The 17,640-nt window shown below is 46.9% G+C and overlaps 1 protein-coding gene and 1 non-coding gene across 6 annotated transcripts in view; both read left to right on the forward strand.

The window, feature by feature from the left end:
- The window catches only part of CUX2 (cut like homeobox 2), a 320,122-nt gene that overhangs the window by 158,650 nt on the left and 143,832 nt on the right, over positions 1–17,640 (forward strand). The window lies entirely within an intron of this gene.
- On the forward strand, positions 9,549–9,652 carry LOC125149751 (small nucleolar RNA U13). The gene has a single exon (XR_007146047.1). It is a non-coding gene; the product is annotated as a small nucleolar RNA U13 (small nucleolar RNA).

Below are 17,640 nucleotides of genomic sequence, written 5' to 3' on the forward strand. Positions count from 1 at the left end.
TTAACACAGAATATCTCATGTAATCCTCCCAATAGCCCTAAGTAGATACTGTTAACAAGTAGTTAAGGACTGTACTGAGGTTCAGAGAGGTTAATACATTTGTCCAAGGTCACACAGCTAGCAAATGGCTGAACTGAGCCTTGCAAACACAGGTCTGTCTGTCCAAAACCCAGTCTCTCAACCATACCTAGACTGCCCCACACTTTGATTAAAGCACAGTTGAACTTGACACTATTGACATTTTCGGTTGGTTGTGTAGCAGCATCCTGGTCTCCCTCCACTAGATGCCAACAACACACACTTCCCACCCCTCAAAGGGAGATGGCCAAAGATGTCTCCAGATATTACCAAATGTCCCCCATGGGGCAAGGTCACCCCAGTTAAACCCACTGGTTTAACAGGGGCCTCTTGGCAGCACAGAGGATATTGGACAGTTGCCGTCGCTCTCACCAAGGTGGATTCGCCAGCCTGCAAGTAGCAGATGTTCAAGCTGCTGCTCACAGGCTTGTGAGAGCCCACATTTTAAAGCTACATCAGTGGCTGGAAATTAGCTTGTGCACAAAAGATCACTGGGGCGGGAGGGGGGGTCATAAATGCTTTCTTTGCCTATTAAAAAGATTTTTTCACAGGGGACCCCCCACTGCCTGCACCCCCTCACCCTTAAACTGCCCAGACAGCTTGAACATCCCTTTTGGCATAAGGCTGGCCCACCCTTACTTGTAGCTTGAGCATTGTTCATTTGTAAGATGGTTCATATTAGCAGGAAAATGTCCACACAGGCCTGGGTACGTCCATACATGGTCCATACATGCACATAGTGGAATTATAGCCTTTCAGTGAAAGGTGCCAGGACACTTTGTTGGATGAATAAAGAAAGTGGTAGAATAGGATCCCGTTTTTGAGAATAATTCTACCTATGAATGTACATGTCAGTTGATGCATAGAGAAAAGCCCAGAGTGGACCAATGGTTTTGTTCCTATCTGTAGCCCCAGTGGCATAGCACACAGTAGGTGCTTAATCATTATTGATAGCTGAATCAGAGTGGAAAGACTGGGCTGTCAAACTTTCTTCTTTGTGTGCTTTTCCATCATTTGAATTTTTTATAGTAAGCGTATATTAACTTGGTGGCTAAAGGAAAAAAAAAAACTTCCCCCAAGAAAGGAAATTAAAAAAATAAAATTATGCCTTGAACTTGCTTAGCTCTTCCCTTCCTTCTACAGAGCTCAAAACCCACGTGCCCATCTTGCCTGAGCCATGGGAAGAAACAAGCTTGTGCTTTATGGTCCTTGTTTAGTCATGCATGATAACATTGGACTCCTGAAGAAAGCTGCTTCTTTATTTATTTCTCTCACTTTGGTTTTTCCCTTAGGCTTTTGGAGGGGGAATAAACCAACAGGCACTGGGTGTGGACAAGAAGGCAGTTAGAGAAGGGGTTGGGCCCTGGAAAATTCAGTCTTGCCGCTGCACCTCAGGTGGGAGGCCGAGGGCCGGACCAAGTGACCTTTAGGTGGGGGAGGGAGCTTCCATTCCTGTGACTTTCTTTCTCTGTGGCTTCAAGATCCTTCCAGAGCTGCCCAAGCACTCAGAGGAGGTGGGGAGCATATGGAGGTCAGAGAGGAAGAACAAGGAATAGATCAGGGGAGGGGGCGGGGGAGCAAGTTTCAGGACCACAAAGAAGAGGGGTATGTCATCTTTATGTGCAGTGATGGAAGAGGGTGAAGAAACACCCCCACCCCCACCCCCACCCCAGCCTTCTGATTTCCAAATATTTGAAAGGCCTTTGAGTTTATACAGTTGCATCTCAGATGTTTTTTAAAGTTTACAACTGACCCGATTTGTAGAAAAAGATAAACACCCTTCCTATGTTTGGAGTCATATGTAATTTTTATCTCTTGACCTTTAAATGTAAGCAGCAGTAAAATGAAGAACTATTGCAGTCATTTAACACTCTGGCTGTACTAACTGGTTCCTGCCTGAGAACCGTGGTTTTAAATTGGCTAATGCAGAATACTTGCAGAGCTAATAATAATTCAGATTACTCCTGTCAGCTATTCCGGTTTCATGGGTAATTTAGTAGTTGAATAAATTTTTAAAAAAATTCATTCGTTACCATGCACTGTTATGAATCAGTAGATGGTTTACCATTGGCAGCAGTAACTGTAAGAAGATTTAAATTGCTACTGAAAAGGATTTGAGTGAAGGTAATGTTTTATAATGTTCTAAGCCATATGCACTACTTTCAGGCCTCATCAGTTTTACATTGATTCCTAGTGAAGTGTTTAATTGCATCATGAATGCAATATAATTCAGTTCTTTCTGCTAATATGGTATATATCTCAAAGTGATATACAGCACTGACAGGGAGAATTCGCAGTTTCGTCCGGATTTGGGAGGGCAGTGAGAATTGGGCGCCTACTGGATGCATGGAGAGCAGGCGGCAGAGGGGGAGGCTACAGCCTGGTGCCATCTTGCTAAGACTGGGTGGGAGGGGGTGTCATGAGCTTGTGTGGGGAGGGGGAGGCTGTGTTGTCACCATCCCTCAATGCTGACGGCCAGCCAGAGAGGCGTCTGGTGCTGTAGGCCTTCCCTAGGAGGGCAGGGAGATCTCCTAGTGGGCTTACTAGTCACATAAGGCTGGCCAAGCCCACTCCCGCCATCAAATGCTCATGGATTTCGCCTGGCCATCTCACTGGCCGTTTCTAAGTGGTTATCAAAAATTGGGTTTTCTGGGGCACCTGGGTGGCCCAGTTGGTTAAGGCTCTGACTCTTGATTTCGGCTCAGGTCGTGATCTCATGGTTCATGAGTTCAAGCCCCACATCAGGCTCTGTGCTGACAGTGTGGTGCCTGCTTGAGATTCCCCCTCTCCCTCGCTCTCTGCCCCTCCCACACATGCATGTGCATACTTGCTCATGTTCGCCAGCCTTCTCTCTTCCCTCTCAAAATAAATAAATAAACATTAAAAAGTAATTAACACAAATTAGCCTCAGATACTATTGATGGCTGCCTTCAACTGGGAACCACTTGATATCTTGGTTCTGAATTTTTTTTTAAGTATGTTTCAGTGCATTCATTTGCTCAGGCTGCCATAACAAAGTACCACAGACCAGGTGGCTTCAACAACAGAAATTTATTTTCTCACAGTTCTGGAGTTTGAGATCAAGGTGTCAACAGCGTTGATTGCTTTTGAGGGCTCTCTCCTTGGCTTGCAGGTGGCCATCTTTGTGTTCACCAGGCAGTTCTCCTTCTATGCCTGTCTGTGTCCAGATTTCCCCTTTCTCTAAGGACATCAGTCGTATTGGACTAGGGACCTCATTTTAACTTGATCGCCTCTGTAAAGACCCTATGTCCAAATAAGATCACATTCTGAGGCAATGAGGGTTAGTACTCCAACATAGGAATTTTGGAGGACACAGTTCAGCCCCATAACACCCTGTATAGAAAGAAGGCGTGTGTGTGTGTGTGTGTGTGTGTGTGTGTGTGTGAGAGAGAGAGAGAGACTGTGGCAGGGTGGATGAGGGCTCTCAGTGAAGGGAACAAGGGAACAGTGCTAACTGCACTCTAATCAGAAGGCTCTTTCTGTCAACCCCTGTGAATGATGTGAAAGTCAGACTTGCTTGTCACGTCAATCCCTTCTCCAGCAGGACCTTAAAATCAGAGTTCATGCATTTTCAGATATCTGATTATTGTGCAGCCACAAAGCAAACGCCTAGGACCCGGGGCTCCCCCCTCAGCCTGGCGCCTCGATGTAATCAGAGCCTCCTTTTTATCCCCACTCTCGAGGAAGGCCAGCCAGGCCACCTTTTTGATCATCGTAACCTTGATGCAGAAGAATAATTTATCCATGCCCCCGGACAAGGAAATTGCAAAATATTATTTATGAAGGTGAGCCGACACGTCGTAATTCTGGCCCTGCATTTCTGGATGTGGCTGGCCAAGATGGGGGAAATGTGGGTGATGTTTGATAATAAAATGGGACAGTGTACCCATGAGATACAGGTGTGGGAGGAGCAGGGAGTCAGGCATCCCACAAGAGAGATTTCAGGGAATGAGAATTACTCTAGAAGCTGACCCAAACTGCCTTTCCATGGACTCTCAGGTCAGAAGTGGAAGGAGAAAAGTCTCCAGGATATAGAGGCTGCTATGAGAGGGGATACTGAACAGCACTGTGGGCAGGGAAAGTCACGGGGATCTTCTTTTGAGGATTGTGGCCTTGGTTTGGGGAACTTGGGAGGTTTGCAGTACAGTGGTTATGAGCCCTGGTTTTGGAGCTAGCCAGCCTTGAGTTTGAGTCCCGGTTGTCTATAGCTTTCTTTGTAGTTTTGTGACATTGAGCAAGTTAGGTCACTTTTCTGAACCTGTTTCTTCATCTGTACAATAGGATTAATAACAAATCAACCCAAGTGTTGCCTCGAGAGTAACATGAGATAATGCAGGTAAAATGTAACTGTCTTTTCAGTGGGCCTGACTCCTTACCTAGCAGCAATTAAGTTGAGTGTCTAAGGATGCAGCTCTGGAGCCAGATAGCTCTTAGACCTTAGACTAGTCACTTCATCTCTCTGAACTTGCATTTTCCTCATCTATCAAATGGGCACAAAAAAGGTTACAATTTCCTAGGGTCCTCTTAAGGGTTGAATGACTGAATGGAAGGAGAGCATTTAACAGTGCTTGTTTCATAGTAAATGCTCAGTAAATGTTGGCCATTAATATAAGTTCCTAGGACATAGTTCTTGGCAGTCTTTCTTCTGAGAAGCCGTTCCCAACCTTGACTCGGATTTAGAGGCAGCCTGTCTCCCATCTGCCAATGCTGTCCTGTCGAACAACATGCTTAATTTAAAAATCCAAATGGATTTGCATTCCTTATGATTTGAAAAAGTGCTCTGAGCACTGAGAAGTGCCCCATAAGGGGGCAGAATATATGTTCCCCGGGGGAACCACTGCAGCATCTGTCCACCACAGAGGAGATGGCAGACCCCAGCAGACCCCAACATCTCTGACTGCCCAACTCACAGACCGGTTGTGGCAACTAAGCACCACGACTCTTAGGCATCAGCCGTAGGAAGTTCAGCCCAGTAAATGTTTTGCAGTCTCTCAGCAATTTGGGGTTCTACCAAATTAGCGTTTGGTATTGAATTAGTATTCATTTTCTCTAATATGATATAAAAGTATAATCACATTAGTGACTTTTATAGCATATTAGATTATACATTTGGAACACGTCCCCGCCTGAAGCAGCTTTAGGCAAAAAAAAAAAAAAAAAAGTCCCGCCAACAACAATAACAAGCAAACCATCTTCCACCCTGGCTCGCAAGCCCGGGCTTTTCCAGCTGGGCTGCAGCAACCTGGATAGAAAATTCTCTGCTCTCTGCCTCCTGGTCCCTACAGAGAAAGAATTTTCATTCCACCGCCATGATTTGTGAAGCATTGAATTTAAGACCTTAATAGTCGTTCCAAATGAATGTTTCTTTAATCCCGGGGCAGAAACGCAGGCTGTGGTTGAGATGTAATTAATAGCACTAATTACTCTTCTCTCCCTCCATCCACTTTTCCTCCTGCCAGCATCCCCGTTCCCCAAGAAACCTGGCAGGAACACCAGAAATATTCACCTTTTGCTCCAAAATGTCCCTGGACAGAGAAACCAGGGCTCACCCCAATCATGGCTCTCTGTTTTGAAAGATTTTCCTTCTGCCTCCCAATGGTTCCTCTAGTTCTGGGACTCCTGGGCCTTCCAGAAGTTTAGATTTTTTAGGACCTGTTTCCAGCCGTCATGGTGACTCAGCCAGTTGTAAAGGGTGATGTCCTAAGGAGGCAGCAGCACATGGCCTGACTTTCCTGAGCATTTTTCTCTGGACTGTAACCTCATTGATGCATTGGTTCAAACATAGATGATGTTGCTTACAGACTCCCCAGGGTGCCTGCCTTCAGAGGGACCCCATCAAACCATTTTTCGCTACAAAGAATAAAGGATGAAATTTTTTTTCTATGTATAATGAAAGCAAGTAAACTGGTCAGGAGAGCTAAAATGATTTATTTATACATTGCCTCGTTCCCAAATAATTGAAGGCTGGGTAGACTCACCCGGATAGGCTTTGAACGTAGGTTGCATCTTGCATGCGAACTCTGAGAATTCAGCTGTAGTAGCTTCCTGGAATGTCACATTGAGAAAGATTCTTAGACCACATGCCGGATCAGCAAAAGAGAGTCTCATTCAGTCTATAAACATCTGATGTGCCAGGCACTGCTGTAGGCACCAGTGCCACTGCCTCCAACTGGGTAGCCAAAATCCCTCCCCTAAAAGATTCACATTCCAGTTGGGAGAAGCTGACAATAGATACCAATAAAGCCAGGTTATGCAGGGCTTGAGCACAGGAGAGAGTTGACACATCCTATTCTAATTGCAATGGAAAGCCATTGGAGGATTTTTAATAGGGAAGTGCCAGTATCTGGTTTATGTTTAAAAGATAAAAGCTTTTTTAAAAACAATCACTCTGGGAAAGGAGACAGGGGGGAGAAGTTAGAAGGTCAGGTTCAAGGTTTTTGCAGGTGTCTGAACAAGGAATGGTGGGGGATGAGTAACAATTGATTTGATTTGAACTCTATTGTAGAGATCCAGCTGACCAAATGGGCAATCCATTAGTAATGTCTGCCACAGATGTGAGAGGTGACAGTGAGCACTTGAATGCTATATTTGCCATCTCTATAAGTCCTTTTTAGGCTGGTGAAGGGAGCTAGAGAGGATGAAAGGGTCACTCAGAGATAGTAATCCATGGCTTTAGTAACAGCTACAGATATTCCAGGGAAATTTGAAGGAGAATATTCACTGACTGTCCTTGCAGACATTATGGGGAACTTAGGCATAAGATGCCATATTGTCTTAACTAGAGATTGTCCAGGGATCAGTAAAGCAAATGGGACCTTCAAAAGACCGATATTAGACCAAATCCCTGTAGAGATGTGCAGAGGACCAACATGATTCCATAGAGACATACTCAAGGAGGTTCAAAGAGAAGAAGCTAGGCAGAAAGCCATCAGTGGAACCAGTTAATAGGAAAACAGGTTTTAATTATCTCAGGTGAAAACAGAGGATCAGAGACAATCCCCTCTTCTCTCCACCCTACAAATAGGAAGGACTCAGCAGTGTTGGTGGGGGGCAAGAAGATAAATAGCAAATAACCAACTGGAGGCCCCTTTGGGTTGTTTTCTCCTTCTCCTCTTCCCCTTCTCCCACCTCCTCCCCACTCCTCCTCTAAAGCTCTGTCTTCTCTTAAGATCAGACACTTGGCGAAAGTCAGTCATCATGTGATTTAGCAGGGTGAAAAGTCAGCTTGGCATTGGGCAAGGAACTGGATTTGGAGAGGGAAGAGCCACTTGAAAAGCCTGGAGCACCTACATGATGCTGCAAGACTGCAGTATGGGGAGCCCCGTGAATCCTGTTACAAAATATTTTTAAACCATTCAGAATAAGGGAAATTTGGTGAGATTATGATATTGAACAGGGCTCTATGTGTAATGTATAACTTTCTATTTTTAAAAAAGGTATGAGGACAGGCTTTGTGATTATAGTCCAGTCTCTTCAACATCCATTCCTAGGAAGAGTCTAGAAAAACTGTTAAACTATAGTCTCTGTCCTTGTGCCCTTGATTCTCACAGTTGGCTGTGTGGCTTCAGGAGCATCCAGCCCTAGACAAACTTAATTTCCTTCTTTGACACAGGCTGTCCATGAAGATAGAGGGTGCAGGAAATAGGACCCACATGAGGCCTCTACCCCAGCCCCTTCCCCTCAAGCCTGGAGCGAGTCATGCAGACCCCTGGCTCTCAAACCCAACTGATGTTTGGACCCCTTGCTCCTACCCAGAAAGGTGCTGACAGCACCCACCTGGGAACTCAGCCTGGCCTCTCGAGCCAGGATGCTGGGCCAGCTTGGAGAACCCCTGGAGTATCCTATTTTAAAATACTAATTTTCAAGGATACATTACTCTATAAGCAATATACACATCATCTTTTAAACTGAGACATTAAAGATGAGCATAGAGTGAATGGTAAATCTCCTCAACTTGTAGCCCCTTTTTGTCTGCTCCGCATTTATTTGTTTTTCCAGGACACTTTAACCATAGACAAGCATACAAGTATAGCCCCTTATTAAAATAGAAAAGAGATTAGGGGATTATTCCTTCCTTCCTTCAATACTTATAAAGTACCTACTGTATGCTGGGTGCTGAGAATATAGCAATGAACAAAAGAAAAATGGTCTTTCAGGATATGAACAGTCTAGGAGAGGGCTGGGGGGAACTGATGAGAAGCATATAAACAAATAGAATAAAAGAATCACAAATTGTGGTCCTACAAAGCAAATCAACAACGTGCCATGGTAGAGCAGCAGGGGAAGGGGGTATTTAATGGATTATGAAATATAAGGAGTCTGCCATGGAAAGAGGTGTGTGTCTGGATGTGAGGTGTGTTTCGGTGTCTGGGTAGTGTAGGATGTATCTGGGTACGTGTGTTTTTATCTCTGTGTCTGGGTGTGTGCTTCTTTACCCCTGTGAATATCTGAGTGTCTGGGTTTGTGTGTGTGTCTGCATGTGCACATGTGTGTGAATCTTATCAGAGAGGGTTGTTCTGGGACTGAGAGCTCTTGTGACCAGAGCCAGTGGAGGTTGGAAGTGCAGGGGGAGAGCAGAGCTACACTTAGCTGTGCAGGCTCCTTAGCTACATGGGGGGGGGGGGGGGGGGGGGTCTGGGTTTTTGACTCAGTACCCACAGAACTGACAGAAGGCCATCCAAAAGCATTATTAGGGATCTCTCTGAAACAGTATTATGGGGGCAAGCACATGGCCTGGAGGAGGCTGGGTGGGGGTGGAGAATGGTTTGGGCTTCACTAAAAGTGGAGGTGATGGGGCTTACTGGTAGGTGATTTAATGTGGCAGAATGGAATGAATGGAAATGCCTCCCGGGCTCCTGGCCTGAGCATCTGGATGGATGTACCACCTTTTCCTGAGATGGGGAAGATGCTGGGAGAAAGAGTGAGGAGCAGACAGGAGCCCAGGGTTCCTTCTTGGCCATGGCAGATCTGAAATGGCCTCCCAGAGGGATGTCAGTTCTTCAGGGGGGTGGGCCATTGGAGCTCAGAGTCCTGTGGCCTGGAAGTGAGTCCTGGGCTGGGTCCTTAGAGGACCTGGCCATGTCCAAGGACCAGCTAGACCACCTTTCCCTGGCTCTGAGGCCCTGAGCAGAGCATCGAAGGCCCCCATCAGTTATGTTAGCACAGCCCTGGGGGGCACTGATGCAAGAAACCATTAGAGGGATGTCTGCTCTGGGGACCTGGCCCCAAACCTTAGCAGCAGGGAGCTGTTTGGAGCTGGGGTATTTGTGGGCCTGGGTCTCCCAGCATCAGAGCTATGGAACAGTAGATCACCTCCCCAGAGGCTGGGACAGGCTTCCCAGAGGCCAGTTTCTGTTACCCTTAGCTCAGAAAGTAAAGGTACATTGCATTGCTAAGATGATCATCTCTTGTGTGCCTTGGTTGAACATAATCTTTAAAAGCTAGAGCTGATCCTTTCGTAGTTCTTAAGCATGATGATTGGGTGTTCACACTGTTATGTGACACGTGCCTCCCTCAAATCTTGTTAAGACCTTGTCCCATTACCCATCTGACATAAGAAAAAGAAAAAAGCTAAAGCTGCTGAGCATTTTACTGCGTCAGTCCTAACGACCCATAAGCTGAGTTGATCCTCACAACAACCCCTAAGGCAAGTTCTGCAATGATTCCCATTATACAGGTCAGGAAACTGAGGCTCAGCAAAGTCGTGGTTGCACAGCAGTGCGTAGACAGGATTTGAAACTAAGCCAGTCTAACCGCAAAGCCCGTTTTCTTAGTTTTCACATGCTGTGCCAAACGCTTGCTCTAAGTTATCTCTTAAAGTCACAGGTACTCTTCAATGGGGTTACCATTGTACCCATTTTGCAGAGGGGGAAACTGAGGCTCAGAGAGAGGAAACACCTGGGTCAGGATCACACAGCTTTTAAGTGGCAGCACCAGAATTTGAATGCAAGAATATAAGAAACCCTGAACTTTCTTTTGAATATGGGACATGCCTCTGACTACCAACCCCTGCCTCCCTGTCTCTACTGGCAGTAAAGGTCTCTTATCCCCCCAGCCCAAAGTGTCCCAATGACCCACTGAGGGCAGGAGACAAGACTCCATCCTTGGGGCTGCCTCAGCAACTTCCTAGGCAGGGCTTTACAAATTAATGAGAAACATCAGAGGTTCGTGGGCTCCTTAGATTATGATGGGACCTGGTAAGACCCCATCTCAAGAGAGGTGGGTTTATCACTGGAGTTCCTGCCTGGAGCCCTTGGTGGGCAGGGGCTGGCACTCATGTTGGACTTAAGTAGCGTTAAAGCCGCTACTTCTGGGACATGAAGTCTAAGCCAGCTCATGGGGGTTTGGGCCACTCTGTCCACTGGGAGACCCCAGTGATTCATTAGGACAGTTCTTTCCATCAGAGCATTGATGGGACAACGCTAAACAGCTCATGAGCAGTGGGTACCCTGTGTGGGATTCACCATTCACTTTAGCATTTATACTTCAGAAAATAACGTGTGCATGCATGTGTGGGTGTGTTTCCAACCAGTAGTTGGAAAATCACACCCTGATTTAGAAAATCTACCTACTGAAGCTTCCAGAAGACCCTTGTTTGATTAGCAGAGCTGTTAAGAGTATGGGATTTGGGGTCATGCTACTGAATTCACAACCCAGCTCTGTTGCTTGCTGGCTGCCTGGCCTTGAGCTTGACTGCTCTTAACCTCTTCAGTTTTAGTTTTCCCACCTCAATGCATATTTGAAGAAACAAACGAGTGCCTAGAACTGAATCTGGTATAAGCTGTGCACTCAGTTTATGTTAGCTAAGTGCTACAATTGTTGCTATTGCAGTCTAAAATAAGTTTTTCTGGAAAGGGGCAGATAGTAAACATTTATGCTTTACAGGCCATGTGGTTTTTAACTACTAATCTCTGCCACTGTAACAGGAAAGCAATCATGGACAATATAATATGTACATGTGTAGATGTGGTTTCATCCCAATAAAACTTCCCTGTGACTTATGTATGAACATGGTGGGGAGAAAAGTCATTTTTCTTCTGGGAGAATGCGACCCTGGGAAAGCCAGACCTGGTGAGAAAGAAGAACACCTCAGAGGGAAGCAGGGCTAAGAGAGAGAAATCAAACCTTGTCAATATTGTTTGAGCTGCTGGATCTAGCCATGCCTGAAGCTACTCCTGCATTGTTCAGATAGGTGAGCAACAGTTTCCCTTTTATGCTTAAGCTACTTTGAGTTGGGATTCTGCTGCTTACAACCAAGAGTCCTAAATTATCTAAGCCTCTGCCGCAGTCGGGTATAACTACTTACCTGCTGGTATCTACTGACTCACTCCCATTCTTCCCTGCCAGGATCAAGTTCATGACACTACCCAAGAGCATCCTTTAGTCACAAATATATAACTTTCTTTTCCTGTGGGGGCTTAAATAGTTTCATTTTCAAGGTTACAAAATCCTTAGCAAGTAGGTGACTTCATTTCATAAACTTTAGTCCTCTCCTGTAAAATGAAGTTAATCACTGGACCAGTGATTAGGGTGTGTTAAAAGGGTTAATATTTATAAATGCTTGGAACAGTCCCTTGTACCTACTAAGTACTACCTAAGTATCTGCTGTTGCTACTACCTGGAAACGGAGCTCACAGATTCTAGGCATTTTCCTGACAGATGAAGGAGACTATCAGGCAGGGATTGGTCTTTCCATATCCCCAGCACCGGTGCAGGCCTGGTATTGAGTGGGCACTTGGTATTTGTTGAATAAGAGTTAGAACAAGACAAGGCAGTCATGGAGAGTGGAAGTGAGAGACCCGCATAGATTGCGGCAAACTCTGAGGTGTTTGTGATTAGGAGTCAAGCTATAATTGCTTCGGGGATTTATAAAACCTTGAGACACGGAGGAATGTTAGGGGACGCACAAGCAATTTAGGGATTTGAGTGTTTGGGATTTAGGCCTTAGCTACTTAAAGTGTGGTCCACCACGGACCAGTATCAGCATCACTTGAATGCCTGTTGAGAAAGGCAGGGACTCGGCCCCACACCGGACCTCTGGAATCAGAATCTGCGCTTCGACAAGATCCTGGGTGATTCTCGTGTGCATTAAAGTTTGAGAAGTGGAGAGGACAGGCAGATGCTGCGGACGTGGTCCCTGTGTCTTGAGGGGCTGCTTATGGAGGTGAGGATGTGGGGCATGTGGGCCTGTCAGCTGTTTTGTTAGGAATGCGTGCTGGCCTCTGCCCTTTGGCACAGTGGGTCACACCTGCCCAGACACACTGCTGGCCCGGTAAGTGGACTCTGACGTTGCCGCACAGTGGTTTGAGAAAACTACCACCCAGCTTCACTTCTTAAAAGTAAAATGAAAGTTTCCTTGTCCTTCACTCAAACAGTCCCTGCTTTGTAGGCTTGCTAACTTTGTGCAAACAGTAACAGCAATCAGCGATATGTATAATGTGATATCATACATGTTGTGATTTCTTTTTCCTGATCCTCTTTTATCAACTTAATCCTGACGAAATGTGGATGACTTCTTAAAAATCTTCTAAAGGTGTCTGGCTGTCTGTGGTGGGGAGGTCATGGCGGGGGCCAGGTCAGGGTGGGCACGGTGGGTGTGACTGCAGGAGGATCCGCAGAACCAGAGCAGAGACACCTCACCAGGAAAGTGGCCTCCAGATTGAACAGAGGTGGGCACAGGTTTGAGGGGGAGGACACACACTCACTATCACCCATCTTTACCAAAAAGTGAGTATTGTGCTAAACGAAGGTGGGGACTGTGCTAAACGAAGGTTGTGCAGAGAGCGAGCTTCGAAATCCACATGACCTGGGTCCAAATCATAGTGCTGCTGCAGCCTGCTGACTGTGTCATCTCAGGCAAGGAAGTTTGTGTCTCTGAGCCTTGCTATCCTTGTCTAGAAAATGGAGCTAAAATATCGCTGACCTCATAGAGGATGTAGAGTCAGTGAATGCAGTGGTGACCAGAGCTGGCTGATAAGAGCCAGCTGTTCTTCCCAGTTCTAGGTGTAGGGTGACGTCACACTGGGAGCTAGAAGTTGACCATGGTAGAAGAATTTACACACGGAAATGGTACACATCAAAACTTCTCTTTTTTTTCCCCAGAGAACTGGTTGTTAAGCATTTACCAACACGCTACTTGTTAAATGACAAGATGTATTTAAATTGCTATGCGCAATGCTTGGTAGTAGTGGTTATTACTATTATTCATTATAGAACCATAGGGCGCCTCCTTGGCTCAGTTAAGCATCTGCCTTTGGCTCAGGTCACGATCTCACAGCTCATGAGTTCGAGCCCCACATGGGGCTCTGTGCTGACAGCTCAGAGCCTGGAACCTGCTTCAGATTCTGTCTCTGTATGTCTCTGTTCCTCTCCTGCTTGCGCTCTCTCTCTCTCTCTCTCTCTCTCTCTCTGTCAAAAATAAACATTAAGAAATTTAATTATAGGACCCTAATATTATATAAATATTAGGGTGGTTTCATGATTGGACATTCCATGTGTTGACTCTGCATTTATTTTAACTGCTTGGAGGCCTTTTCTGCTAATCCTCTGGTCCCTAGCCCTGTCCTGGATAGCTGATATTATTAGTTAGCTGAGTTCCAGATAGATGAAGTATCTTACAACTGCCCCAAATGAACATTTATTGAGCATGGACTAAATGCCAGGTGTTAGGAAAGCACTTTTCATATATGATCTCATTTAATCCCCCAACAACTCTGTGAGGCAGAAACTGTTATAAATCACACTGTGTAGGCACAGATGGGGCTCATAGAAGTTAGGTGACTTGCCCCAGGTTGCACAGCTGCTCAGTTGAAGGTGCTGGGCTTTGAACCCACGCATTTAACTCCGGAGGCTGTGATTTCACCAGGTAGATCCTAGAGGTTAAATGTGGAGGGGGCAGGTGCTTGGGTCCTTGGGGTGTGGACCCTCCTTCTTGCTGGGAGGCTTTGGGGATGGGGGTGGGCAGGGTCGAGAAGTCCTGACTGTGTCTGCTTGGCTGATGGCAAACAGTCCGATTTTACTAGATATGTGCAGGCCGGGTTCTGATTGGCAAGAGGATGTCTCTGTTGGAAGGGAATCTTGGCCACTTGCCTCTTGGCAGCAGGCTCTTGGCTACCACGTGGGCTGCCATGCTGAAGCAGTGAGAATTATTCGGCAACCTTGCCTGGGATAGTTTACAGTGGGCCGGGGGCTCTGCCAGTCTCTCAGACAGGCTGGCAGAGAGAGCAAGAAAGTGAGCGCTGCCACAGAGAAGCCCACACTCAGCTTCTTCGCTGTTCTTCTGCCCCTGTCTGTCTCCATCTCTTGCCATCCCCCAGCCTCTCCCTCTGCCAGGACTTAAGGAGCCAGTAGTACGACAGGTGGTTTGGCAGCAAGGGAAACGACGTCTCCTGTCCCCACAGGCCTGCATTCCCTCAGCTCTACTAAAACTCGAGGCCTTTTGCTTCCATGGCTCCCAGTTTGCCTGAAGATGAAGTTCAGACTCCTTGGTTTGGCTTGAAGACTTCTCATGATATGACCCCTGCCTCCCGGTTCTTCATCATGCCTCCACAGGAGAGACTCAACTTCTTGTTTTTTCACAGTGTCTAGCCCAGAGCTCACTCAGAACATGTGGTTGAACTTGACTTACTTTGGGATTTGCATTCCTCGCCATGACTGTGTCTTAAGGCTGATTTTTCACATGCCAAGTGCTATGCAAGCTTCTAAATATTTTCTGTTCATATCTCATTGACTCATAACAACCTCACAGGTAGGCCCTGTTTTTTCCCCCATTTTACAGAGTAGGAAACTGTGGCACTGAGAGATTTAAATTACATGACCAAGATCATCCAGCTAGGACATAGCAGTGATAGATTTGAATCCAAGTCAGTCCAGAGCTCAAGCAGGCTCCAGTGGGATTTTCCTTAAACCACTTTGTGAGAGCCTGTCACCGGTTCAGTGTCATCACCCCCATCCCCGGCGGCCTTGTCAGCACAACAGCCCGCTTTGCTGGCTCCTCACATCGCCCTAGCTCTGCTGTGTCTACACATCCTTGATGAATTAACCTTGGCAATGCCAGCCTTGCCTTGTCACACCAATAAAGTTAGTGCTTCAGAGAACTAGGTTGTGGAAGGTATAATGGACCCCTCTCTCTACCTGTCTCTTTTTTTCCTGCAGATTCCAAGGTTTCTTGGATGTTTAGGAGAAGAGCCAGAATGTTCCTTATGGGAGTAGGGTGGGTGTGGAAACAGGAGAGACCCCCGCATTGGTTCCTTCTAAGGGAGACCTCCTCCTTTGGGGAGACCCAAATGTCGTTCCATCTGTCAAGGGTGGCCCGTGTGACTCTGCTCACCAGGGGCTTGATTGTCTCAGCACGCCCCCACATTGCTCAACAACAGGACGACATTCCTGTACCAAGGCAGAGGGGAGTCGGATTGCGTTAGCAATTCTCCATCAGACTGTGTCATATTCGGATTGTATGGTATTAGGAGTTGTTTCCACTAATGTGATGAGAAAGTTGCTAATCTGAGAAGACTCCTGCATTGTATTAGGGAAAACAAATATTAATGTGATGCGATGGGAAGTGGCTAATAAGAAACTAAGTTGCTAATATGACACGATGGATCGGTGAGAGGAATTTGGGTCGGGTGCTTGAACTTTTCTGGAATGTGTGATGGGCAGGGCCAGAGGAGGGCAAAATGGCAGGAACTTCGTGTTACAGTCACTCAGAAGTAAGGCTCCATATCTGAGCCTCTTCCTCCCCCACCACACCCAGACCCTCACCCCTGTACTGTGTTGAATAGTGTCCCCCAAAAGTTCTCATCCATGCAGAACCTGAGAATATGACCTTATTTGAAAAGAGTCTCTGCAGATATAATAAGATGAGGTCATACTGCATCAGAGTGGGCCCTGAATCCAATGACTGGGGAGTACACATAGGGAGTAGGCCCTGTGACTATGGAGGTAGAGATGGGAGCGGTGCAGCCCCAAGCCAAGCAAAGCCCAGGACAGCTGACTGCCACCAGAGGCTGGAAGGAGCCAGGAAGCCTCCTCCCCAAGAGCCTTCAGAGGGAGCGCGGCCCTGCCAACAGCTGACTTTCAGACTCCCGGCCTCTAGAACTGTGAGAGAATAAATTTCTGTTGTTTTAAGGCCCCCATTGATGGTACTTTGTTATGGTGGCCTGAGGACACTAGCCCCAACCCCTTTCCCAATAACACCCTCAAAAAGGAGAGGCAGGTTCGGCAACATCCCTCTAATTCAGAGACAGCAAAGCAGCTTTGGGGGGGTTCCTCCAGCCCCAGGGCTGGCCTGGCTGCTTGACCAGACCCAGGGGCGAAGGCTTGCTATCTTTTTCTGCTTTGTTCTTTGCTTAAAGGAAAGAAGCCTCCTCGTTCGCAGGGCGGTTGGCATATGGGCTCCACAGCCTGCTTCGCGGCACGTTAATATGTGATTAAAGGGGTCTTAAAACACCCATTAGTCCCCCTCTGGTATCTAATAGCGCTTTTGGATTTAGAACAGAATATTATTTACTCATTAGCTGATAATAGATCCAGAGTACACGCCGTATATATGGGGACAATTATTAGAACGTGGGTCTGCACAGAAACCTGGTTCCTCTGCTGTGGCCGGTGGCAAGACAGCAGGGCCCAGAGGGCAGTGGGGTGAGGGGTGCAAAGTGACCCATGGGCCCTCCAAGGAAAATAGAGAGCCTGCTAGATAGAGGTTGTCTGTGGTGGCTTGCTACGGACGGAAGCAAATTCCAGGTACAGACGGTGGGGGGGCACTTGAATGCCTCAGTGGAAGGGGAGGGATTGGTGGTGGTTAGAATTTGAGGTAATCAGTTCCAAGAATTGGGGTGCCAACAATAGCAGGCCCCCCCAGTGGTGAAGGATTGAACCTGAGCTTTGGGCCTAAGCCTCCCAGGATGAGATTATTAGTCACATGGCAGCCACCCTCAGAATCACAGAAGTGGGGTGACGTGCCCATGACACACAGCTGGTAAGTGGCTGCAGTAGAAGCAAACCCAGCTCTTCTGATGACCAGACCTGGGTTCTTTCCAACACTTCTTTGTACCCGCTGCAGAAACTTCTTGGTAATTCAAAGTTTCCCTGTCTCCAATGGAAAGAGGCACTTTAACACTGTTTCCTATAATGTTTTGTTTGTTGGAAAGGTGAAAATAGTGGCAGATTGTCCCTCTACAGCGTTTGGGTCCTTGATCTACGGCCAAATGCACTAGAAAGGCTTGGGTGGAGGGAAACAGAATAGAAAGGAGTGTAAATGCCGTGGGAGTTGTTTGGGCATCTCCCAGGAAGCAAGAGGAGGCCCTGGGGAAGGATCAAGGAGTCACAAGATCAGGCCTGTGTCTGGGATCAGCAACTCTGGTGGAGGTCTGAAAATCAGTGGAGGAGGAGGGAAGAGGCAGGGAGAGGCCTGCAAGAGGTTTCACGGTAGCCCTGGTGAAGCCTCACGGGTCTGAACCAGCAGGTGGCAGTAGTATCAGAAGGAGGGAATGGATGCTGGGATACCCCCATCCATAGCGGACATCACAGGTCTCAGTGGCTGGT

This window comes from Prionailurus viverrinus, chromosome D3 (assembly GCF_022837055.1).
Source record: "Prionailurus viverrinus isolate Anna chromosome D3, UM_Priviv_1.0, whole genome shotgun sequence".
In the NCBI taxonomy this organism is placed as follows: Eukaryota; Metazoa; Chordata; class Mammalia; order Carnivora; family Felidae; genus Prionailurus; species Prionailurus viverrinus.